The sequence below is a fragment of the Felis catus genome, chromosome A1 (assembly GCF_018350175.1).
Source record: "Felis catus isolate Fca126 chromosome A1, F.catus_Fca126_mat1.0, whole genome shotgun sequence".
NCBI lineage: Eukaryota > Metazoa > Chordata > Mammalia > Carnivora > Felidae > Felis > Felis catus.
Window position 1 is genome coordinate 66,907,545 of NC_058368.1, and position 25,651 is coordinate 66,933,195.

At 43.3% G+C, this 25,651-nt stretch overlaps 1 long non-coding RNA gene across 2 annotated transcripts in view; it reads right to left on the minus strand.

Annotated features, from left to right (window-relative positions):
- The window catches only part of LOC123384686, a 61,819-nt gene extending 39,848 nt beyond the window's left edge, over positions 1 to 21,971 (minus strand). The window contains exons 1-3 of one of the 2 annotated variants that reach the window (XR_006596146.1): positions 21,477 to 21,971; positions 18,498 to 18,833; positions 6,621 to 6,729 (exon numbers count right to left, since the gene is read on the minus strand). This is a non-coding gene — a long non-coding RNA (uncharacterized LOC123384686). Of the gene's footprint in view, positions 1 to 6,620; positions 6,730 to 18,497; positions 18,834 to 20,732; positions 21,237 to 21,476 lie in introns of those variants that run through there. The other variant, XR_006596147.1, reaches the window with a different exon arrangement.
- Positions 21,972 to 25,651: the final 3,680 nt, after the last annotated feature.

Here is a 25,651-nt window from a genome sequence, read left to right on the forward strand (position 1 = left end):
AGGTAAGCGTCCGACTCTTGATTTTGGCTCAGGTCATGATCTCATGTTTCATGAGACTGAGCCCCGCATGAGGCTCTGCACTGACAGGGCGGAGCCTGCTGGGGATCCTCTCTCTCTCTCTCTCTCTCTCTCTCTCTCTCTCTCTGCCCCTCCCTTATCAAGCATTCTTTCTCAAAATAATAAATAAATAAACAATTAAAAAAGAAAACAAAGGAAAAAACACCAAAATGAGGACTGAAAGAAGGTATTTTTATACTAAAATTTAGTTCCATTTTAGGAAAACAGTTGGCTAAAATGTTTTATTAAAAATTGTAAGACAGTTGGGGAAATTATATTTTTACTTTGTTTCCCACCACCCTTCACTGTTTTCTGTGGAGGACCACCAAGGATGTGCCATCATTTTGTATCTCTTATATTTTCCGGTATGCTTTTCTGTTGATAACGCGCTAACCACTATGTGATATCCTAGGTGAAGTTTTTAACCAGCATATAACAATATCACTTGGGAATATTGGTTAAATAGTCATTTGTATACACTGATTTCATATTTCTAAGCACTAATGTTTTTGCTTTTGAAACGTGACTCTGCATCTTAAATTTCTACAAGTGGTGATTAAATTATTAAGGCTGGATTTGTCCTCCAATAGACATAAAGAGATTACCTTTTACCTTACTCTATAATAATGCTATTCAGTAAATACAAAATAGAAACTGCTGGGGTTTGTTTTAAGGGTCAAAAGAAGCACACATGTAAGTTACATTAGAGAGAAGTACATAGTAACAGTAGTAACATATGCTAATGACTTGCACCTTTTAATTAATGGAGTTGTTTATCGGGCTCCAGCCAGCCAGGCAGGAGTCTCTCCTATTATTTTTGGAGGCGTACAATCTTGCAAATTTAAAGTTGTTAGTTGTTACGTATGGGACAAATCCAGTGAGCTCCGTTTAATTCAGAGGAGCCCTTCCAAGCCTGAAGATTCATTTCAGTTGTAGATATTAGTAAGATGTGTATTTTTACCATGTCCTTGCCCACCTGGTCTTGTGTGTTTCCTGATTTCTAGACCACTGCTGACATTGAAACTCATGTTAATTTTGGGCATTCTCAATGATGTGACATGAAATAAATTAGAACTATCCTGAGTGAATGTGTAGAAAACAGGTCGGCTCTTTCAAAATACTTATTTCTATAAATGAAGGAATTAAAATAAATTGGTTTTCCTCCCACTGAGGTCTGTTAAAGTGAAGGTTTCTTGAGGGCCTATTGCACTCAAATGACTTCAGTTCAAATCCATAGAAAATATGAAGAATGAACGTATGAGTAAGAAACCTGGGTGGCCAAATCAGGCATTTTAGTGGAGTAGATCACAGAGTCCACAGAGTTTAGTGGAGTAGATCACAGAGTCCCAGAATATTTTTTTTTCAAGGTTTTCAGTAATCTCTATACCCAACATGGGGCTTGAACTCACAATCCTGAGAATAAGAGTCTCATGTTCCAGTGCCTGAGCCAGACAGGTGCCCCACAGAATCCCAGAGTCGTAAAGCTAGAAGGAACCATAAACAGCTACATGGATGTAGGACTTACGGCTGAGCAAGCAAGAGGCCGTGGTGAAGTAATGACATAAGCTAAGTTTACCGGCTAAGAAGTCAGCTCGAAGCAAAGTCTGAGACCTACTTCGGGTCAAGGGATCTTTCACCCATCAGGCCTCCTCCTTTAATATCTTGAGTGAAATCTGTCTGTGTGAAATCCCCATCTAATTGTTTTCCAAACTCTCTGCTAATAGGGCCATGGTTAACAATGGCATAGCCACTCAGTGAAATATTATGCAGCCATTAAAGATAATATTTACGAAGGCCAAGTAATAACACAGAAAAGTGGCCAGAAGGTAATGACTTTAAAAAAAAAAAGGAGCAGGAAATAAAGCTGTCATGTAGTATAATGACAATTTTCTTAAGTTTATTTATTTATTTTGAGAGAGATGGAGAGGGAGAGGGCGCTCGTGAAAATGGGCTGGAAGGGCAGAGAGTGAGGGGGAGAGAGAATCCCAAGCAGGCTCCTCACTGTCACTGCAGAGCCTGACGTAGGGCTCGAACCCACCAACCGTGAGATCATGACCTGAGCCACAGTCGGATGCCTAACCGACTGAGCCACCCAGGCGCCCACATATCCTGGTTTAAAGTGGAAAAGTAAAAACTGTTCTGCTTTGTTCAAAGACGACTAAGGCAAAGTCCTTTTACCGTGGGTCTAAAGATGTTTTCTGGAGCAGAATAAACACTCAAGCAGAGAGTACAAGCCATCGACTCGGGAAGTTGAAATGAGGGCGCTAGTGGGCTTTTTTCAGGGAGTGGGGGCTGGCCCAGGAGTCTAGAGAATGACCCGGGACCCCACACTCAGCGTGTGCCCTGGAAGACAGGCGTATTGAACAGGAACTCTATGAGTCTAGAACCCATAACTAGAATTCTGCCCAAGCACCTGGGAGCAGACTTGAGCGTTGTGCAGACAGGCTCCGGATCCTGAGAAATGAGGGCCTGACTGAAAGGGGAACTCCTGTGCTCCTCACATCGCTTGGTTACTCATTTAAATAGTTACTATGAAACCTTCTGAAGCAGTCCGCTTTCACTATCCCTCTGCTGACACTGGATCCAGAGCACCGTCTCTTCCGTCATGCCGTTCAGCCCTTCCAAGTTCTCTCCAGTGTTGGATTCCCAATGGCCTTTCACTTGGCCTCCTTGCTCTCCCCGAGGTGGATGCTAACATTTCTTTTCTAACAACATTATTGAGGCATAGTTCACCGGAAATGAACTGCACATTCTTAAAATCTGCATTTTGAAGAGTTTTCACAAATGTATAGACCCATGAAATCACAACTGCTAACAAGACCCTAACTTTCCATCACTACAAAAGATCCTTCGTGTTTCTTTGCTTTCCATCCCTTCTGGCCTCCCCCCTCCCCCAACACCTCTCCGCACTTCACTGGTTGCCCAGTGTTCATCTGCTTTCTGTTATTCTAGATTACCTTTCATTTTCCAAACATTTGTTATCAGTGGAATAATACAGTATATACTCTTTCGTATCTGTTTTATTTAACTCCCAATAATGGTTTTGATATTCATTCAAGTTGTTAAAGGCATCAGTAGATGGTTCCTTTTTATTGGTAATTAGTATCTCATTGTTTGTTCACCAGTTGATGGACATTGGGGTTGTTTCCATTTGGGGGGTATTCCAGTAAAGCTGCTATGAAAACTCAGTACGAACGAGTCTTTGTGTGGACATATGTTTCCATTTCTCTTGGGTAAATGCCTCAGGGTGGAGTGGCGAGGTTACATGTTAGGCATAGGTTTATTTATACCTTTTGAAGAAAACACCGTTTTCCCTTTTAGGTACCCAGAGCAGTGTATGAGAGTTCCGGTGGGTCCACATCCTTGCCATCACTTGGTATAGTCTTCAGCCACGCTGGTGGGGACATACGGGCATTTCGTGGTGGGTCATGCGTCCCATCCTGGGCTCCCTGTGAAAGAAAGCCCAGAGGAAGACTGCTAGCACCCCTGCTACTCCAGCTTTTCGAGTGGATGGTTTGTTCTTTGTATTTCAGTGTTTGTTCTGCCCTAGAAACATCTTTAGACTCTCCATAGAAGGGCTTGGCTTCTGCCTGAAAATGATGCCAAATGCTTCTTTTCTAGAGCTTCCTCTTCTGTCCTAATCATGAAGCAAGTCAGCACTCATTGACTTTTTACTCTATTCATTTGTTAGGGCTGCCGGAGAAAAACAGCACAAATGTGGTGGCTTCAAATGATGGAAATTCATTCTCTGACAGTTCTGGAGGCCAGACGTCCAAAACCAAGGCGTGGGCAGGGCTGATTCCTTCTGGGGAGAATCCAGTCCACGCCTTCCCTCTCTCTTTTCTGGTTTGCACAGTCCTTGGTGCTCCTTGGCTTGTGCCCACATTACTCCAATCCTGCCTCTGTCTTCATGTGACCCTTCTCCTCTTGGGTGTCTCCTCCGTGTGTCTGTCTCAAACCTCCCTCTGCCTCTCTCATGAGGACACTTGGCATAGGATTTAGGGCCTACCTGGAAAACCCACGATGATCTCATCTCAAGATCCTGAATCACATCAGAAAAGACCCTGTTTTCAGATAAGGGAAGATCTGCCAGTTCTAGGAATTTGACATGGATATCTTTTGGGGGATCATTTTTCAACCTCCCACACTTGCTAAGAACTAGGTACCATGCTAGACATTATGATGACAATTTGATTTCCTCAAAAAAAAAAAAAACTCATGAAGTATTACTCCTATTTTTCAGGCAATACAGTCTTAAAGAAGTATCTTGTTCAAGCACAGTGCCAATTAGAGGTAGGACCAGTCATCAAACCCAGTTTTTCCTGCTTCCTATTCTTTGCCTCTCTACCACAGAGATTTTAAAACCTCCAGAATCCTGAAAGTCCCATCTAAAATGCATTTAATTGGGGCGCCTGGGTGGCTCAGTCGATTAAGCGACCAACTTCGGCTCAGGTCATGATCTCACAGTTCGTGAGCTCGAGCCCCGTGTCGAGCTCTGTGCTGACAGCTCAGAGCCTGGAGCCTGCTTCCGATTCTGTTGTCTCCCTCTCTCTGCACCTCCCCTGCTCATGCTCTGTCTCTGTCTCCCAAAAAATATATAAATGTTAAATAAAAATAAAATGTATTTAATTAAGTGGTTTCTTGGAGTTAGACCTACCAATTTTGCTCCCTTATTGAATGTTCTAAATGGTCTTTGGCTCAGTGGTTCTTAATCCTGGCTACACAGCAGATTCACTCAGAGAACTTTTTAGAAGCAATTGATGCCCAGTTGACCCCTGAACCACTAAGCCAGATTCTTTGGGGGGTGGGGAATTATCTAGTTTCTTGGAAGCCCCTCAGGTAATCCTTTTGTATAGCTGGGATTGAGGAACCCTGGGATGCTTTACTAAACCTGTGGCTTCCACGCTGTATACTGTTTTCTTTGGAAGTCCTCTGAGATAGGTTAATTCTATTTAATGATCAGAAATGACCCTCCGTCTCAAAGCCCAATTCCTGTTTTATACTTACCCATCAAGTCCCTGGAAACTGAAAGATGAGTGACTTAGATTACTAGCTCATTGGCTTATCAGTTTAAGTCCTCTATATAGGAATGAATGAATAATGAATGAATGAGCTTACTCCATACATCTGCCCACTTTCTCTGGCTCTTTTGGTCAATCGTCACCAAAGTGCTTCCTGAAGAGAGAGATCTTATAGACCTTTATCTGTAGGAAGTTACGTATCAAAATTGCATCACCAAAAACTTCACACAGAAAGACCCAACAAAGTAACATGGAGTCCATTGTAATGTTTCTTCTTTATATTAAGAAAGGCATCTCGTTTTCTTCTTTTGCATAATTAGAAGTGGCTGGGTGGATTTCATCTGATATTTTTTTCTCAAAAAAAAAAAAAACTGCCTAAGGATTAAAAGCAAGCATGGAAAAATTTATCTCCAAAGTAAATATTTGGTAGATAGCTGTGGTACCTTAATATTTGCTCCTTTGAACACAGTAATTAGGGAATTTAGATACCTATGTTGATATACTTCAAATGTTCATCTGGAATATCTTATTATGTGTTCTGTATTTGTCAGTGCAGTTCCCATGTGGTTTTGAATATGACTCTGTGGCCTTTCTTGTACTCGATATTTTATTCCAATTTCCCTCCCCTGACGCACTTCAGCCGAGAAGTCCCCGGTTTTCAGGTTGGTCTGTGAAAAACTTACTATGTGTAATCTTTTTGGGTTCGCTCCCTTGTATTATAAAAGAGCCTCTTTGCATATTTTCCATAGAGAACGAAGGGCCACTCAGGGCTGCTCGTCAGATTCACTTTTGTCTGTGTGATCTACCCACTTTGGGAAGACCTAGGAGGAGAAGTTTGGTGTGGTTACCAAGTAATCTCTGAGTTCTTTCCAAACCGAAGTCTCTTTTGCAGAATACTCGACTGATAGTAGTAAGTTGTAATCAAATCAAATCAAATCAAATCAAATCAAATCAAATCAAATGCCTGAAGTTGGGTCCTGCTGAATGAAAGCGTCCCTGGCAGGGCCCTTCTGTGGAATAAGAAAAGTTTCTGCATGAAGAATGTGTCACGGGGGTGCCTGGGTGGCTCAGTCAGTTAAGTGTCAGACTTCAGCTCAAGTCATGATCTCGTGGCTTGTGGGTTCGAGCGCCACATGGGGCTCTGTGCTGACAATGTGGAGCCTGCTTGAGATTCTCTCTCTTTCCCTCTCTCTCTGCCCCTCCCTCCCTCACGCTTTCTCTCTCTCTCAAAAATAAATAAATAAAAAAAAAAAACCACTTGTCTTCTAAAAAAAAAGAAAGAAAGAAAGAAAGAAAAGAATGTGTCATAGATCTGTTCTCTGCCTAGATGCACAGAAAAATGGACCCAGGGTCCTGCACTGTAATCATACAACCTTATTCCCTAGTGCAACTCCAGGGAATCTGAGTAGGCTCTTGAAAACAATAGCTCCCCAGGGAACTACTTTCTGAAAGAATTGTGCAACTTCATTTTTTCCAGAAAGGATTCAGCAGGGACATTTCTTAAAATTTCCCCTCTGGATGTGCCGAGAGGGCAAGCCTCACCTGTATGAATGGTTGGAAAGAGAAGTTCCAGAAAGCGCAATTGGAGGCTTGCCAAGAGAATGTGCACTGTAACTCTGTGCTCAAATGCCCAATGGGTAGAGGGTGTGACCTGGAAAAAAAGCGAGCACATAATAATTTTCCATTTAGTCACATAACAAGTACAGTTCCCACAGGCAGTTGGTTTGGGTTGTTCGGGCCATGGCAGAACTGATTGGAAAGCCACAAACTTGACCTGATTTAGTTACTAACAAGGCCAAAAGCAAGGGAAAGAGACATTTCAGAGACCAGTGAGTTTGGCCAGATTTATTACTGAATCAGAGGTCGATACAAGGGTTCCAATGACTCTTAGGGCATCAGACTTTAAGTGCCCAGAAGTCACTAGTCAACTGGGCAAATCAGTGTAGTGACAGTCTTACTTGGTCACAAACAATGGATATTTCTCCATTTTATTTGACTTTAAAGAGGGTTGGCCATCATCTATCACTCACTCGCGTTGGGGAAACACATTGCTTACAGGGAGCAATAAATATTTATAAAACGTGGCCTTTGCTTTAGGGGATTTCACAGCCTCAATGAAGAACACATCATTACTTCATTGATAGAGCTTGGATAAGTAACAACATGTAGAGCAGAAAGATCTTTCTTTGGGAGTCTTAAACGGAAGCAAAGTGTCGGTGGCAAACAGGCACCTATGTCTTCATCCTCCAGGAGGCCAGATGCTAGATGTGATGGCTGGCTGAGGGGAACCCAGTCTCACAGAGGATGAAAACAGAAGCCAGAATAATGGCACAGGGCAGGTACTTACTATATGTTTGCCAAACAATCATAGTATTAAGCCACTGCTATAGGACTCTTTCAGTGAGCATCAAAATACCCACTTAAATTTATTTAAACAAAAAAGGGGGGATAGGAAATTTATTAATGTTCCTGAAAAACTCAGAATTGCACACAGGCATTGCTGGATGCAGGTACTCAAAATACTCAGATTGCAGTCTTTCACTTCTTAATGTCGACTATGACTCTTATCAGCATCAACTGGGTGTTTTATAACATAAATTCTTAAGAGTTGGAAGGGGCTTTAGGGGATACTTGGCAACCACTCCAAACTCTTCCTCATGTGTTGCTCTAAGCTAAGCACGGCCCATTGAATCCACTTTGGGTCATGTCCCCATTCTTATACCAACCATCGTAGGTAGGAGAGATGAAATGTTTTGATTGGCCAGGCATGTTCGTATGCTACTGCCATCCCACATCCAGGGGGGTTATGCATGGAAAATATGAAAATACGGTCTGTGTCCAGAAGAAGCGGTAATGGACGTGAGGCCAGAAGAGAAAATAAATCTCCACTATAAATATCATATGCTGTGTATTTTCTAAGTGTTAAGAACTGTGCAAAGAGCTTTATAAATGATACAACATTTTATCTACTCAACAATCCCTTGAAGGTAGGATGATAGTCAAAATATTTACACAGTCACCTGTGAATCAGAACAAATGTGGGAAGGCCCCTACACACCTGGAACAGGATCTGGAAGCCCATACTGCACTGGGCATTAACCCCTTATTTACTGGATCATGAGGACATCTGAAGAAGGGAAGTCATGGGAGAAACCAAGACAGCTGGGTGATGGGAAAGCACAGAGGGCTTGAGGCAGGCAGGAGAGCCCTAGTAAATGTTCCAGAAGTATTTCATTCTTTTCTAATGGCTGGTGTGGTCATATTAATGCATATAAGAAAGTTGATAGTCATAGATGTAGGGAGTATCTCTAGGTTACAAATGAGGAAACTCTATCACAGAGGTTAAATAACTTGTTCAAAGTCACTTTAGTAAATTGTAGGACCAAAATTCAATGCAGATCTATATGACACTAAAACTCATGCCCTGCAAAGAATTAGAGTAATCCAGAGAGCCTCCATATATTATAGTAAGTGTCTCTATATAAGCACGTCTTGCTCTTGAGTGAGAAACGGGAGGCTACCCTGAAAGACCCATGTGGACCCAATGTACCAGAGTGGCTTTTATGGGTGAGACAGAACTCATGAAGATGCCCAGAAGCCCAAAGCTCCACCTTCCCATCCCCCACTCCATTACCATGGTTACTATTCCATTAAATGCTACTGGGTTATTTAAACGTTCAAGGTCTGGTTCTGGGGATAAAAAAACATAAAATTAGCGGCACAAGCACCGGTCATTTCTTACATCATTTCATGTACAATCTTAACTTTGCTGCAAAAATGGGCAGGAAAGAAAATCTCTTGACAGAAAAGCCAAAAGTTCTTTGAGCATATTTTAGCAGTGATTAAGAATCATTTTTTTTAAAGTCGATTCTGGAATGTAAGCCGCTCCCAGCCCTCACCACATTGCAAATTTCTCCAAAGCAAGTATAAGCATTAGGGAATATAGAGTTGGTCTTTCTGTAGGTTTTGAGATTGGGAATGATTTCATTCTTTCCCTAACATTGTGGTAGTCACCAGAAGAGCATGGGTGAGTAAAATAATGTCCTTAGATTGTCATTGAGTGGTGGAAACAAGTAGAAAAAAACCCCAAGAATTATAACAGATTATTAGTGTTTGCTAAATGTGAAGGGGTTTTACATGATGGTCTTTGAAGTCATACGGCGTGGGTTAGGATCCCAGCTCCACTACCTACTGGCTGTGTGAACTTGGACTTGGCATTTAAACAAGCCGAGGTTTAGTTTCCTAATCTGTGACATGGGGGTATAATAGTATCACCCTCATACGGCTGTTTTGAGGATCCAGGAAACAATGCATGTAAAGGTTTAGCACAGTATCTGGTATATTTTATACCAAGTACTCTGAGAATAATCATGAAACAGAGAAATGTCAAGAAGACCAGAGACTTGGTGAAGGCTTCTTGGAAGAACTGTTGCGTGGATGAATTTTGGAGGCTAAATAAGAATTGAAGAGATGAAGGAGGAGGAGGAGCACTAAGGTAAGAAGTGCCAGGTAAGGAAGCACCAGTTAAGTAACGTAAGGAGCGTCACTATAAGAAGACAACAGACACCATGATGTTAGCAGGATGCCGGCTAGGAGGAAGGGAGAGATGAGGTGGAGAGACAGATGATGACATATGTATGGGGTCTGTGAGACATGTTTTATGTCTGTCACTGGGTCTGTAGCAGTGCCCAGCATAATGCTTATGTGTGGATGAGTGAGCGAATGAATGAATGAAACTATATCTTACGTTTCTAAAGCTGTGAGGGAGTGGTGGTGGAGAAAATCTTTGCTGCCAGCCCCTCCACATTCCCATCATAAAAAAAGGCAAATTCTACAAAGATGCTGGGGTGGGTGATCTCGTGACAATGAGGCCTAGAGAAGGGCAACGATGGGAAGTTGTTAGAACCACACTGCTGGTGCAGGGGGAGAGGTAGTGTCTGTGCCCAGTGGGGGGTGGATTTGGGAGGAAGAGCTATAGTTGTGGGTGGGGACGCAGATACTACCAGACATGCTTCCCTGAAGCAGGAAGGGAAAAGGAAGCTCTAACCTCCATTTCCCACTTTTCTGGCCCATCAGTCTTCTGATGAAGCTTCCCACTGGCCAAACCAACTGGAGGTCAGCCCTCAAAGCAGCCCAAGAGTGTTTTTTTTTTTTTCCAAGCAGGACAGAGAAGAAGAGAATGGATGAAGATGAAAAGTGTCAAATGGAGAACAATCACCACAGATACCAAGATCATTAACAGATCTTAAGATGTGGTTGGTCTATTGTGAAGCCTGCTTACTGTGACTTAACTCCAAGCGACATGAATCCACATTTTAAAATATTGTAACGTGAAACTGGGCCACTTTCTTTCACCATACACAAAAATAAACTCAAAATGGATTTAAGACCTAACTGTGAAACCCGAAACCATAAAAATCCATGAAGAGAGCATAGGCAGTAATTTCTCTGACATCAGCCACAGCAACATTTTTCTAGTTATGTCTCCTGAGGCTAAGGGAAATAAAAGCAAAAATAAACTATTGGGACTACATCAAAATAAAAAGCTTCTGCTCAGCAAAGGAAATAATCAACAGAACTAAAAGGCAATCTAGTGAATGGGAGAAGATACCTGCAAATGACATATCCAGTGAAGGGCTAGTACCCAAAATATATAACGAACTGGTACAACTTAATACCCAAAAACCAAATAATTGAATTAAAATGGGCAGAAGACATAAATAGACATTTCTCTGAAGAAAACATCCAGATGGCCAACAGACACATGAAAAGATGTTCAACATCACTCATCAGGGAAATGTAAATCAAAACTACAATGAGATATTACATCACAGTTGTCAGAATGGTTAAAATTAAAAAAAAAAAACACAAGAAACAAGCATTGGAGAAGATGTGGAGAGAAAAGAACCCTCTTGTACTATTGTTGGGAATGCAAACTAGTGCAGCCACTGTGGAAAACAGTATGAGATTCCTCAAAAAGTTAAAAACAGAACTACCCCACAATCCAGTAATCGTACTATTGGATATTTACCCCAAAAATACAAAAACACTAATTCAAAGGGATACATGCATCCCTATGTTTATTGCAGCATTATTTATAAAAGTCAAACTATGGAATCATCTAAGTATCTATCAATAGATGAGTGGATAAAGCAGATGTGATATACATACACAATAGAATATTATTTAGCCATAAAAAAGAATGAAATCTTGCCATTTGCAATGACGTGGATGGAGCTAGAGAGTATTGTGTTATGCAAAATGATTCAGTCAGAGAAAGACAAATGCCATATGATTTCACTCATATATGGAATTTAAGAAACAAAAAAAATGAGCAAAGGAAAAAAAGAGGGAGAGAGAGAGAGAAATCAAGAAACAGACTCTTAACTATAGAGAACAAACTGATGGTTACCAGAGGGGAGGTAGGTGTGGGGGGGGTGGGGGTTGGGTGAAATAGGGGATGGGGATTAAAAAGTACACTTATAATAAAAAAATAATAAATTAAATAAATTTAAAATATAACACAATGATATATCATCAAAGATAAGAATCATAAGGGGACCTGGGTGGCTCAGTCAGTTAAGTGTCCAACTCGATTTCAGCTCAGGTCATGATCTCACAGTTTGTGAGATGGAGTCCCTTGTCAGGCTCTGAGCTGACAGCATGGAACCTGCTTGGTATTCTCTTGCTCTCTCTTTATCTCTGCCCCTCCCCCACTTATATTTGCTCTCTCTCTCAAAATAAATGAATAAACTTAAAAAAAAGAATAATAAAAGCTATCATTAAGAAAAGACAGATTACTTACAAAGTAAAAACAATTAAAATTAAAGTGGAGTTTTCACCAAGAAGACTGGATGCCAGGAGACAATGATGAGGTAATACTTCTTAAATGATAAAGGGAAATAATTATCATATATAATTCTATACCCAGATAAACTATCATCAACAGTGGTGCAAGTGCTGATATAGGCATGGGGAGGGGATAGGCAAAAATCTTTTCTCCCAGATGTACAATAACTCAGAAAGTTTACTACTCTAAATCCCTTTTGTCTACTATAACAAAATACTTTAGACTGAGTGTTTTAAACAGAACATTAATTTCTCAGTTTTCACAAGATCAACATGCCAGCTGAGGGGTACCTGACTGGCTCAATCAGAAGGGTATGTGACTTTTGATCTTGGGGTCATAATTTTGAGCCCTACATTGGGTATAGAAATTACTTAAACATTTTTTTTTAATTAAAAAAGGGGGGGGCGCCTGGGTGGCTCAGTTGGTTAAGCATCCGACTTCAGCTCAGGTCATGATCTCTCGGTTTGTGGGTTTGAGCCTCGCGTTGGGCTCTGTGCTGACAGCTCAGAGCCTGGAACCTGCTTCAAATTCTGTGTCTCCCTCTCTCTCTCTGCCCCTCCCCTGCTAATGGTCTGTCTCTCTCTGTCTCTCAATAATAAATAAATGTTAAAAAAAAAAAACTAATATGCCAGCTGATTCAGGTCCTGATGAATACCCTCTTTTTGACTTGCAGATGGCTCTCTTCCTGCCATAGTCTCACATGATGGCAGAAAGAGAAAGGACATTCCCTGGTCTCTTCTGTTTTTTTTTTTTCTGAAGTTTATTTATTTTGAGAGAGAAAGAATGTGTGCGCATATATGCATGCATAAGTGCAAGTAGGGGAGGGGAAGAGAGAGAGGGAGAGAGGGAGAGAGGGAGAGGGGGAGAGAGGGAGAGAGGGAGAGAGGGAGAGAGGGAGAGGGAGAGGGAGAGGGAGAGGGAGAGGGAGAGGGAGAGAGAGAGAGAGAGAGAGAGAGAGAGAGAGAGAATCCCAAGCAGGCTCCATGCAGCTTTCCCTTGTGAGATCGCCATGGAGCTCAATTTCACCAATGGTGAGATCATGACTTGAGCCAAAACCAAGAATTGGAAGCTTAACTGACTGAGCCACCCAGGTGCCCCCCTGGTGTCTTCTTATAAGGGCACTAATCCCATCATGAGGACTCTATCCTCAAGACCTCAGATAATTGTAATCATCTCTCAAAGGCCCCTCCTCCTATGAGTATGACATTGGGAGTTAGGGCTTCAACATATGAATTCTGGGTGTACACAAACCCTTAGTCCATAACACTCCCCCTGCATCTTCAATGAATAAAAGTAAATAAAATACCTCACAGGAAGAAAAAGAAATCCAAGAGGAAGGAGTGAGGCCAGAAACTGATAAGCCCAGAAACTATGTAATTCACATTGGTAAAAGTCAATAAATATTTGTCGATAAAAGCTAACCAATTTCTGTAAAATAAAAATAAGCATTGAATTACATTGTGTTTTTTAAAAAGATAGAACTTATGGGGGCACCTGGGTGGCTCAGTCGGTGAAGCGTCCAATTCTTGATTTCAGCTCAGGTCATGATCTTACAGTGGGTAAGATTGAGCCCCATCTCAATCTCATGCAGGGAGGCTACACCGAACCTGTTTGGGATTCTCTCTCTCCCTCTCTCTCAGCCCCTCCCCGGCTTATGCTCTCACTCCCTCTGAAAATAAATAAATAATTTTTTTTAAAAAGATAGAACTTCTAATAAAACAATAATAAAAGTGTCTGTATTTTACACCTAATAGATGCTAAATTTAGTTGACCATGGCCTGACTTTTTTCATGGCAGCTATAATGTCCTATAGCCTCAGGCTTTATATAATGAACACATCCATTTTTATGACCAGGTTTTTTGTTTTTGGTAAATTTATTGATTTACTTTGAGAGAGACAGAAAGAACTTGGGCCCAGAAGAGGGACAGAGAGAGAGAGAGAGAGAGAGAGAGAGAAAGAGAGAATCTGAAGCAGGCTCCACACTGTCAGCACAGACCCTGATGCAGGGCTCGATCTCATAAACCGTGAGATCATGACCTGAGCCGAAATCAAGAGTCGGACACTCAACCAACTGAGCCACCCATGTGCCCCATAACCAGGTGTTTTTGTTTTCTTTTTTAAACTTTTATTTGAGAATACTTTTAGACTTACAGAAAAGTTGCACTGACTCAGTTTCCCTATTTTAATATCTTACCTTCTTATGGTATACCTGTCACAAACAAGGAGGCAACATTTTTCCTAATGTCCCTTTGCTGTTCTGGGCCCATCCAGGATACCCCATTACATGTAGTCACTAAGCACAGCCCACACCCAGGGAAAGGAGCTCCCTCTGCTTAAGGGGAGATATCTACACAAACTATTTGGAATTCTTCTGTACAGTATATTTACCTCTTCTCCCTACTTATTTAGTTATTCGATTATTCTTTCATATCAATATGGACTCATGGATATTTATTTTATGCCTTGGATTATAAGCCAGTATTTATTACTCAAATTGTCCCAGGTTTGGCCACTCAGAGCTCTTTTAGGTTGGCTCGTGTCCCTTTTAAGTGGCCCCAATGTTTTGTTTTGGAGCACTTCCTTACCTTCTGCTAATTCAAGATGCTCCAGGCCCGTGTTGCGCCTTCCCTGCTCCAGGCCCGTGTTGCGCCTTCCCTGCCCCAGCCCTAGAATCAGCCATATTTCCACACAGCCTGGTTTCTTTATCACGACTAGCTTTCAAACAACCCCAATGCAAAAAGAAAGCTAAACTCCTATGAGCAGAAGCACATCATTTCCAGTTCCTTTTGACAGCAGAGCTCCGTCCTGTCGCAAAATGTGCTGCTGGTGGGCTAGCCCATGGACAGCACCACTGACAAAACTGTTCTGACCAGCTTTTAAAAATTCAAGATGCCTGGGCCATGCATGCACCTGGGGACTCGGACTGAGGAGGTCTGAGATAATGAGCAGACCCTTTAAGTTCCATAGGTGACGACGACGAGCAAACTGGCTTGCAGACAACATAAACTGGCAGCTTTAAAATGTTTAACCTACTGATGAATGGATAAAGAAATTGTGGTTTATATACACAATGGAATACTACGTGGCAATGAGAAAGAATGAAATATGGCCCTTTGTAGCAACGTGGATGGAACTGGAGAGTGTGATGCTAAGTGAAATAAGCCATACAGAGAAAGACAGATACCATATGGTTTCACTCTTATGTGGATCCTGAGAAACTTAACAGAAACCCATGGGGGAGGGGAAGTAAAAAAAAAAAAAAGAGGTTAGAGTGGGAGAGAGCCAAAGCATAAGAGACTCTTAAAAACTGAGAACAAACTGAGGGCTGATGGGGGGTGGGAGGGAGGAGAGGGTGGGTGATGGGTATTGAGGAGGGCACCTTTTGGGATGAGCACTGGGGGTTGTATGGAAACCAATTTGACAATAAATTTCATATATTGAAAAAAAATAATAAAACTCAACACCCAAAAAACAAATAATCCAATTTAAAAATGGTCAGAAGACAAGAACAGACATTTTTCCAAAGAAGACATCCAGATGACACATGAAGATGCTTAACATTACTCATCCTCAGGGAAATGCATATCAAAACTACAATGAGATATCACCTCACACCTGTCAGAATGGCTGAAATCAATAACACAAGAAACAACCGATGCTGGGAAGGACATGGAGAAAAAGGAATTCTTGTGTACTCTTGGTAGAAATGCAAACTGGTGCAGCTGCTGTGGAAAACAGTGTGGAGATTCCTCAAAAAGTAAAAATAAGACCACCCTACAATCCAGCAATTGCACTATTGGGTATTTGCCCAAAGAATACAAAACTACTATTTCAAAGGGATACATGCACCTCAATGTTTATAGGAGCATTATTTACAATAGCCAAATTACAGAAGCAGCTCAGCCCCATCACCTGAAGAATGGATAAAGAAGGTAGATAGATAGATAGATAGATAGATAGATGTAATGAAATATTATTCAGCCATAAAAAAAGAATGAAAGCTTGGCATTTGCAACAACATGGATGGATCCAGAGAGTATAATACTAAGTGAAATAAGTCAGCTAAAGAAAGACAAATACAATATGATTTCACGCATATGTGGATCTTAAGAAACAAAACAGTGAACAAGGAGAAAAAAAAGAGAGAGAGAGAAACAAATCAAGAAACACTCTTAATTACAGGGAACAACCTGATGGTTACCAGAGAAGAGGTAGGTGGGGGGACGGGTGAAATAGGTGAGGGGGATTAAGGAGTACACCGGCCATAATGAGCACCAGACGATGTATGGTATTGTAGAATCACTATGTTGTACACCTGAAACTATTATAATATTGTATATTAACTAGAATTAAAATGAATTTTTTTAATTAAAAAATAAAAATTCAACCTACTTCAAAAAAATTTTTAAAAATAAAATAAATAAAATGTTTAACCTTTAATAACCTGTCATTTATCGAGCAACTACTATAGGCTGCATATATGATCTTATGCCATCACCACAACGCTAGAAATTGAAGTTATAATCCAGTGTCAACAAAGGTTGAGTAATTTGCTCAAGGTCACAGAACCGGTGCGTCCATTTTGACCTGGTTTTAATCAAAGTCACAGCTTGTGCACAATTCTCTGTCATGTTGCTTGCCACTTAAACGTGTTTCTACAACGTGGCTTGTAAAGGCAAGCGGCACTTCCTCTCCGTAGTTTGCTAGCCATTGGCAACAGTTCACTTTCCACATTTCACAGCCATTTATCCTTTTCCACAGTAGCTGAAATAATGCATTGTGTACAATTGAGTAGCCAAATAAAATTACCCCAGACTTTGATAAATTTGCTATTAAAGGCTATTTAGTGGAAAGAAGGAAAGCTAAAATAAGGCAGAAAGGAGGGGCCCTGGGTAGCTCAGTTGGTTAAGTGTCTGAGTTTCAGCTCAAGTCATGATTTTACTGTTCGCGGGTTTCAGCCCCGCATTGGGCTCCGTGCTATCAGCAAGGTCCTGCTTGGTATTCACTTACCTTCTCTCATGTGCTCTGTCTCTCTCTCTCAAAAATAAATAAATAAACGTAAAAAAAGAGAGAGAGAATGGAGAGAGGAATTTGGCTTAAGGTCATCCTAAGAGCAACGCAAATTTGAGACCCTTAATCATGAATGAAGTTGTAAAATAATGATGTGGATTTTAAGCTTTTTAAATTCCCTACGACAGCAAACAGAAGGGGGTGACAGAATCACGAAGCAAAATCATTTTGTTTTCATCCCTCTGTCTGCTGCCTTTATTAATAATACTTCTATATTTCTTTCCCTTTTCTCTCAGTCTCCTCTAACCAAAATGTTATCTGCATTGAGTTTTACATTATAGATAATACTGAATTGTAAAATTGAAATGCCTTTGAATGTATCCAGCCCAGGGGTTTTCCAACCCTTTTGAGATCAGTGGGGATTTCCCTGTTTCTCAAGATGGAGGACAGGAAGGGAGAGGCAGCTACGTGCAGCCCTGCCCTCCCTTCGAGGAGTCCCCACAAACCCCAGGATAGGACCCACTGTACCAGACAACCAACACAGCCTCGAGAGACCTACGTCGACTGGATGGGGGCCCCCAAGTGCTCCTTTCCATTGGATCTGAGAAGGTCATGCACAGGCCATTTGTGGGCATTAAGGACAAGGAACTGGGCTCTTCTCCCTCCAGGACAGCATGGCTCCAACTAACCCTAGGGTTTGTAATTTGTACCCAGTGCTGATATGTACACAGTATTGCTGCACTTGAAAGAGAAAAGAAAAGAAAAGAAAAAGGAAGAAAGAAAAGAGAGAAAGAAAGAAAGAAAGAAAGAAAGAAAGAAAGAAAGAAAGAAAGAAAGAAAGAGAGAGAGAAAAAGGAAAGAAGGAAGGGAGGAAGGAAGAGATTTTTTGTTGTTACATGGTTCTTGATTTATGTATTTTCCCCCCTGCTTGTTACTAGACTATAATTTTTTGAATTCCCACACCTGTATCCCTGTACCCCTGAAGAAACCCCATCAGAAAATTTAACAATGCTCGTTTTGAGACAATTGAGGGCTGCATGTGTTTTCTCAAAGCTTGATAAACCTTTAGAAGTTGTTGGACAGAATGGGGAGGCCCTATCCAGACCAAGTGAATCAGGATTCCTGCTGAGGATTGCGCGGTCACAAACTCCTTCCCCAGGGGACATTTACACATGCTAAAGTTTGACCTCAACTGATTGAGAGTTTAGATAAAATTCTGTGAAATAATGGATGTGGATCTGCTTGGTACCGGTTTGCTCCTTAATGGGCAATTCTTTTAAAAAATGCTACGCAAAAAATTCCATATATATGATCAATATCAAACTCAGATAACCTACCTTTAAAAACGGCACAACACACCCGGGGAGACCAGAAAGTAAGGTCACCTGATGCACATTCATGTAGGGTTCCTGTGGATCTGCAGCGAGTATATTTGCTAACTCACAGCAGCATGCTGTTTAGTCAATAATTAGCAGCCTGTTAGGAATCCTATAATCGCAGCACACAATTGTGACAGTATTCAATGCTCATTATGTGTTAGAACATTTATCCCACTCACCTTTTCTCATCGATGTATCCGAGAGAAGGCAGTTTTAACAAAAAGCCGATCTTACAGACTTGAACAAACAGTTGAACAGTTCAGAGTGAAGATGAATAATTTCAGCCTCTGGATCCTGAAAAACTGGAAGGTGAGCTCTCCAAGATGAAATAATTAATGATTTTTGGAGGAGCCCATTGCAAAGATACCCAAATATTGCAAAACATGCCATCTGTGTTCTTCTTCCCTTTGCTACAACACCCTCTGTGCTCCAACAAAAATAAAATAAATGAATAGACTTGATGTTGCACCTGATACGAAGTTCTGACTCAGCCCCATTGTTCCAAATGTTAATACCTGATAAAGAGACATAAAATAGAGTTCATTAAAAGTCTATTCAGTATAGTATAATACAAAGTATAAACTGAAAGACGTTTATTTTATTCTTTACGTGGTTTGTCATATTGTGGTTCAATAGTATAAAGTTGCATTTGTGTAAGTTATTGTCAGTAATGGCGTATATTAAAGGCACATAAACTTTCAATAATAAAAAGAAGATCCAGTAGAACTTGAACAAAAGATTTGAATAGACCTCTCACCAAAGAAATAAAGAGAGGCAAACGTGTTCAACATCGCTAGCCAGGAAAGACATGTGAACTAAGACCAAATGAGATACTACTATGTACCCATTAGAATGGCGAAAAAAAAGTTTTTTAAATTGACTTTATTATATGCTAGACCTCAAGTCTGGACTTGTATTAAAAAATGCCTGACGTTACTAGGTGTTGGTGAGGATGTGGGGAAGTTGGAATTCTCATTCACTGCTTAACACGACAGATCTGCAGGCCAGAAGTCCAATGTCAAGGTACAGGCAGGACGGCTCTCCCTCGGGAGGCTCTGGCAGAGAATCCTTCATCTTCCAGCTTCTGGTGGCTTCCAGCTTCTGGTGTTCCCTGGCTTGTGGCTGCCTCTCTCTTGTTGCTCTCCTCCACAGGTCTAACTCTAAACGGCCCCCCCCCCGCCCCTCCCTTATGAAGACATAGGAGTTGGCCCTCAGGGCCCATCCACATAACCCAGGACAAAGCCCTCCTCTTGATCCTTAACCCGATCACATCTTTTGCCACACGAAGTAATTTTCACAGGTTCTTGAGCCCACTACACAACCCAAATATCCATCAACTGGCGAATGGAGAAACAGATGGTGATATATACGTGCCATGGAATATCACCCAGCCATAAGAAAGAACTAACTCTTGATAAATGCCATCACCTGGATGCATTTCAAAAGCACTCCGCTAAGTGAACAAAGCCAGATTCAAAAGGCTATAAACGGTACGCTTCCATTTATCTGATATTCTGCAAAAGGCAACGCTGTAGGGATTGAAACCTGATCAGTGGTTGCCAAGAGCTGGAGGCGTATGAAGGGGCTTGACTTCCAAGGGACACAGAGAACTTTCAGGGGTGATGGACACGTTACATATATTGCTTATGGTGCTGGTTATGTGACTACACACATTTCAAAATTCATGAAACTGTGCATTTAAAATGGGTGAATTTTATGTTATATAAAGTTGACCTCAATAAACCCACTTTTAAAAGGCCTATCCGTGAAATTTTGATAATTTCTGGTGTTTAATCTGTGATTTTTTTGAGCTCCCGATAATGTTCTGACAGTGTGTTATAATTTTTCATGTTGTTCTGCAGTTTTGTTTTGTTTTTCAAGTCTGGAAAATTTCCTTCCCTCCTCCAGTGTCTCCTCCTTAGAAAACATTATTGGCCACTGTGACGAAGGTAAGTAAGAAGTATTCTATACCAAGATCACATCTCTCAAGTGACACAGAAACCCTCTGTTTCTGGAATGTCTTGTAACTCCCCCAGTCCTGGGCATTTCTTCTCCAGACACCACGTCCATCTGGTTAATTTATGGGCCCTCCTCTCTCTCCATCTAGATCCCTACTCCACAGTGACACCAAAATTACCTTCCCAAGAACCAAATCTGGTCATGTAATTTTTAGGCTTAAGAATAATTTTTGCTCTCTTTCCCCCTGTAAAGTAAATCCATATGCTATGCCAGTTAGAACTCTTAATAATAACCTCTTAGATTCATCTTCCAACCTTATCATCCGCCACCTTCCATAACGTACCCTCTGTGCTTCTGGCGTCTGAACCTCTTACTCTTGTATACACTGCATTTCATATTTCCGTATTTTTGCTTATATTCTTTCTGGTTCCCCATATTTCGTCCCGGCCGCTCACCTCATCAGAAGCTGACTGGCTTGGGCCTCAGGCCACTACCCATCTCTGAACCAATCATTGTGGCAAAGGGATGAGGGTCCTCTGATGGTTTGTACCAGCGACTGTCAATGCCACTGCACGTGAGCGTCACCCCACACTCCAGGGATTGCCATCCAGTTGCTATTGGAGTTTCTGGGCGTCAGAGATCCTTCCCAGGAGATTCTAATGTATAGCCAGGCTTGTGAACCACTGTTTGGGCCAACCCAAAACAGTTATAAGAGGCTGCCACTCATCGGGGCAGGTGTGGCTGGATACCCAGAGGGTAGCCACGATGCCACCTACCAGCAGCACACTGAGTTGCACGGCTGTGCTCTGTTGATGTGGCAAATGCCTCCTGAGGAGTGCTACCCTGAATTCGGTAACACTTTAAAATAATTTTTTTAACGTTTATTCATTTTTGAGAGACAGAGACAGGGCTTGAGCAGGGGAGGGGCAGAGAGAGACGGAAACAGGGAATCTGAAGCAGGCTCCAGGCTCTTAGCTGTCAGCACAGAGCCCGATGCGGGGATCAAACCCACGAAACCGCGAGATCACGACCTGAGCTACAGTCCAACACTTAACCCACGGAGCCAGCCAGGTGCCCCTAAAATAATTTATTAGTCTGAACCCCTCCATAAATTTGAAAACAGCACTGACTATTTTCTGGACATTCATTTGGTTTCATTTACAGGTAATGTTTGGTGAGCATATGCATCCGGGCATTACCTGTCAACAGTTCCTGTGGCCTTTGTCCATTGGGTGGGAACCCCTACCTTCATGCACCAGATGCCAGCTTTCATAGGCCTCCTGTAGGGATAAGGGACCTGACGGTCAAGGTAGGTATATAGGTCATCAATAGAGATGAAGAGGACTAGGCACTTCCCCTGCCCTCCCCGCAACACACACACACACACACACACACACACACACACACACACACACACGGGTGAAGTAGGAAAGGCAGCTCGGGAGCCCACCTACAGCGCAAAGGTGAGGAGTGGAGAGCTAGGTGAACCAACTGGGCATCATCACACCCACTTTTGTTTAAACTATTTCCCAGTCTGCCCGCCCCCTCACTTCATTCTTTCTTTTCTTATGGCACTAAGGGAACTAAGAATGCAGTTTCCTCAAAAAACGTTCTAGAAAAGCCCATCCCCAGCGCGCCCCTGACTAGGTGGCTATCGCAAGGCAGTGATGGCGGTGCGTCTACACAGCCTTTCTTGGGACCCCTTAGCGGCCTCCCTTTGGCCCCAGCCGCGGGAGGGCCTCCCCCCCCACCCCGCCCCACCCCGCCCCGCGCCGCGCCACGCCACGCCGCCTTCCCACCGGCGGAGGACCCCCTGCGGGGGATCCCGGAAAAGCCCTCGAGCAGCCCCGGACCTCCCCGTGGGAACGCGCCCGCGGCCGCCCTCCCCCGGGGGCCCGTGCCGCGCCCCTCCCCGCCCCCGGGGCCCGGAGGCGCGGCCTGTGATCGAGTTCCAGGCAGCAGGCGGGCTCCCGGGCCGGGCGGGCAGGCGGGCTCCCGGGCCGGGCGGGCGCCTGTGATCTGCGGCCAGGGAGCGCGCGCGCCGAGCGTCCCTGGGCGCCCGCCTGTGATCGGCCGCCAGACGCGGCTCCGGGCCCGCGCCCGATGCTCCCGCCCGAGGTGGCCCCGGACAAAGGGACCCCGGCGCCGTGCTCAGGCCGCCGGCCACGGTGTGCCGCGGCTCCCCGGAGGCCTCGTGCGCCCACCTGCGCCACGACATTGGCCACGTCCGGCGAGGGCCCCCCCTCCCCTCCCCAACCTTCGCAGCAGGGATCCCTACTGTCCGCTCAACGTCCGGACAGAGCGAGGGGGGAGGGGGACACCCAACCCCAAGCCACACAACACCACACAACACGGCCCTTGGCTGCTTGTCACGTGCGCGAGAAAAGAGAAAAAGGTGGCTTCGTGCCTCCTTGCGGTCAGCAGTGCCTCTGCTTTCCCGGGCCGGGGACCAGTTGGAGGAAGACCTCTCCGGCGTGGTATTCTAGTTAGCGCAGGGTGATTCTCAGAACAGGTGTGAATCGTATAGCAAGAAAGAAACATTTCTCCCATAAACGACTCCCTGTGCAATCTCAAAGCAGACAAAAAGCCTCACATTAGCATAGGTTGTGCAAAGCCACCTGTTCAAATAACTCAGGCAAATAGAGAAAAACAGCCTCGGAAGAAGAAAAGAACACAAACCAGTGCAAATACTTGAACACAAGTCTAAGGATTAAGCTTCCTCGGAGTAACAGGCAGGAATGGGGAGAGGAGTTTCCCATTTGTAACACAAACTTGCAGGAGTTATTTTTAGCAGCCTATTTGATCCCATTAGATGGGGAGATAGCTTTCACAGCCTTGTCAAAATAAAAATAGGGGAGGAAAATCCAGTCTGCTCTAATCCAGCAAGCGTTTAGGTGTGGAACTCGTGATTTCAGGCAATGGGTGAGCAGATATGATATTGTTACCAAATCATAGCTAGGCCCTGGAGAGACTGCATGTAGGGTTGTTACTGCCTGCTTACCTCCCAAGAAAACAAAAACACGATTTCATCAGCATTAATTTTCAACATTTTTGAAATGTTATTTTTACATTTGTTGTGTGGCGTAAGAGAAAAGCGGGGGAAGGAGTGGAACACTGCAGGGAAAGGAGCCAAGAGAAACTCCATTTGGGGAGAGTGGGTGGGAGATCAAAGGTGGTGGTGGCAGAGCTGGGGGAGGACCAGGGCCCCGCACTGTGGGAACAGAGCCCATTGATGCAATGGAAACACGGGCAAACAGGGGCCAGAACCACCCTTAGACCGGGCAAAAGGCGTCTGGTGCTGACATGGACAGTCCCCATGGGATGAAGCGTCTTGAGAGCCAAGGGGACACAGCCACCCAGGGTCCGTTCCCTCCGGACCTTGCTACCCGGGTGTGGTCCACAAGCCAGCAGCCTCAGCATCACCCGGAAGCGTGTGCAATGCAGGCTCTGCTGTCTGATCTAGAGCATGTTAGCAAGATTCCCAAGTGGATTTTACACACATTAAAGATCCAGAAGCACCGGTCTAGACCACTCAGGGCAGCCAGGATGCTGGAATGGCCCCACCCCCAATGGCTCTGGCCCACTTGAAAGAGGCCCTGCACGTCCCTGTTGCCGGCGTCCATCCTTGAAAGGGTTACATCATCAGACAGCACTGGTGTGAGCGTAGCCCTGGGCCTGGGAGGCCTATTGGCCAGGGGAGGGATGGGTGGGCAGAATTGCCTGTGCCATCTGGGGTGTCCTCACTTGTGCAGATGAGGCTTTCCCAGGTGTGGGCTGTGGGCATGGGCCAGCTCTCCCCACTTCCACATTTCAGCCCAGAACTCTGAGAACCCAAGAATTCTAAATGTGAATGAGGCCTTCCAGGTGGTTCTGAAGGATTATCAAGGTGGAAGGACAAAACATTTTATTGAACGTTTTGTTGGTGCGATTGTAGCCTTACCTATCTAGACATGAGATATGTGGGCCTCCATTTGTTCTCTTGCTCTGGGCTGGAAAATAGTAGGAATGGGTCCTGCCAGGAGTAGACACTTTCTACATTAAGGCAGAAAAAAAAAAAAACACAGAGAAATGATTGATATAAATAGCACACTTAGTATATAAATACACATCTCCAATCAGTGATCTAAAAGTTTGAACTACATCTGAATTTTTTTGATGTTGAGATGCAGGTGACAGTTGTTTGCCTGAAACAAGGTTCAACTTGTTTAACTAGTACTCAGTATGAAAGCCATTCATTCTTTCACCTGACACTGATTATTCTAGTATGGTCCAGAAGCCATGTGTAGCCAGGCTCTGATAAAAGAGGATTGCTGCCCTCAAAAACTCCCTTGGCACCTTAGGGAGGCAAAGACCTCCCTTTACTAAGCAAGCCTGGTTTCTCATGTTCCTTCTCCCCAAAATGATGAACTCGAACTCAAATCCTACAAGATCCTTGAACCAACTTTGACCCAGAGTGGATGTGAGGGATAAGTCAGCTTAATAGGCAAGACCGGCAGGTAGGTGGTGGTCCAATCCGGCTACACACAGTGAAGCCGAATTCAATTGCTTATGTGTTATATAGGATGTTGGCAGTTCCCTCATTGTGTTTGACATTATGCAACATGATTGTTGAAATATCTTTATTGATGAAGTTTCTGTCATGTTTCCTAAGGATGAGCCCTTCCCTTCCAGGTGAGTCACAAACACCACTTCCTCAAAATCATGTGTGCTATATCCATTGCTTCTTCTGTTAGGGAGAAAGCAATATGGTCAACTCACCTTAAAGTATTCGTGACTTCACATTTAACACCTTCACTAGAATACAGGATCTCATTTTTTAAAAGGACCTCAAAGAAAGAGCACAAGGTATCCATACAAATGAGTCACCGATGATGGCCCTTCAAGCATCAGTGGAAAACATCTTTTGGGTGGAGGATTTTCCCAGGGCTCCTTCAATCCCAGTACATGGGTGGGCACCTGGTCTACCTTCTCAAAAACCTAGCTTTGAAGGCAGGCTCCAGGCACTGATGAAATCAATATGGTGATATCTTTGTTAGGTAAGGGGTGGCTACTGCTGACTTCAATACAGAACTAGTTCTCAAAAAGGCTGTACTATCTCTATCCAAAGATCAATCGTCAGGAAACTCTTTAAGCTGGAATCATGTTCTACTTAGTGGGAGAGGGAACAAAGCTGAGAAAGCAATGAAGAGAACCCAAAGCTACCTACAGACAGGTAACCTGTCCTTCTTCATTGACGGCACTTGTTGATGTCCAGCCACGGACCTTATGGCTGAGCTGGCTTGTTGATACAGTCTACTTACCCATCCTCTCCCCTGGAGCCCCCCTGCTTGAGAAAGACTTGAAAGTCCAAATTCCACCAAAACAAGTCATTGTC